Source organism: Cyphomyrmex costatus, unplaced genomic scaffold (assembly GCF_001594065.2).
Source record: "Cyphomyrmex costatus isolate MS0001 unplaced genomic scaffold, Ccosl1.0 scaffold268, whole genome shotgun sequence".
NCBI lineage: Eukaryota > Metazoa > Arthropoda > Insecta > Hymenoptera > Formicidae > Cyphomyrmex > Cyphomyrmex costatus.
Window position 1 is genome coordinate 76,392 of NW_017276778.1, and position 1,286 is coordinate 77,677.

Consider the following 1,286-nt stretch of genomic DNA (forward strand, 5'->3'; position numbering starts at 1 on the left):
TATATATATATATATGTACAGAGACGGCGCGGTCTCGCTAGCGGCAATAATCATTGCCTATATCTAATATTCTCTTATATCATTATTATATTATTATATTGTCTTATCATTCTTATTATTAATTATTCCAGTCTTATGTTTACACTCTTATGTTATTCTGATAATATTACTATAGTGTATTGTTATAGTATACTCTTATGATATGATAGGTTATCCTTATCTTATATCTTATACTCCAATATTATTCTCTGTGATTTCGGCATCATATTATATTATTATTGCTGGAGTATAATGTTATATTATTATTTTATATTATTATCTTCTTAAATCATTATCAATGATTCTCATATACGGCAACTTGCCCTGTGAAGTACACACGCCGAGGCGAGAGACGATCGGTGCTTCCGCTCGGCCCACTATCGCTCTCGCGCTCTGATCGATCCTCTCCTCTTCCCACAAATCCCTCCACCCATATACAGAGTCAGTTTCCAAGCTAATCTAGCAATCCCGATCCCGCACGCCGCGTTCGGAACTAGGCGAATAACAAACGCGCGAAATCCCGGACGTAACAGCAATAATAAATTCATTTTTAGGAATATTTGTCTTAAGAGAAATGTGACACCATCTTTTTTCTATGCCATCCATAACTAAATTAAAAGGAATATTTGTAAAAAGGGAAACAACATCTAATGAAGCTAGTAAATAATGCGAATCAAAATGAGTACCTCTTAATTTGTTAATTAAGTGGAAACTATCTTTGATATGGCTAGGAGCTGGTGGAATGCTAACATTAATTATATTGTGTAGGAAAAGGGAAAGGTAATATAATGGACTATTGATAGAAGAAACTATGACTCTCAATGGGTTCCCAACTTTGTGAATTTTTGTTAAACCATAAGCTCTTGGAATAATACCATCAGTTGTAAGCAGTTTAATATATGTAAATTTGTCAATATAACCATTGCTCTTCCACCTTGTAATTAATGTACGCAAATTTTGAGTCATTTTATTAGTTGGATCTTTATCAACAATTTCATAAGTATTCGCGTCTGATAAGATCAGTTCCATCTTAGATATATAGCTATCTTTATTCAGTAAAACAGTGACATTTCCTTTGTCGGCATTAGTAATAAGTACGTTAGAATGTTCGTTTATAAATTTTTTAGTTAAGTGTAACCACTCTAAAATACTTTTTTCAATAAAACTTGGTGAAGGAAAATTGTTATGAAGTCTGTTAAGAATGGGAATAGAGTTATTCCTGACATAATTCACAATATTATCGGGAC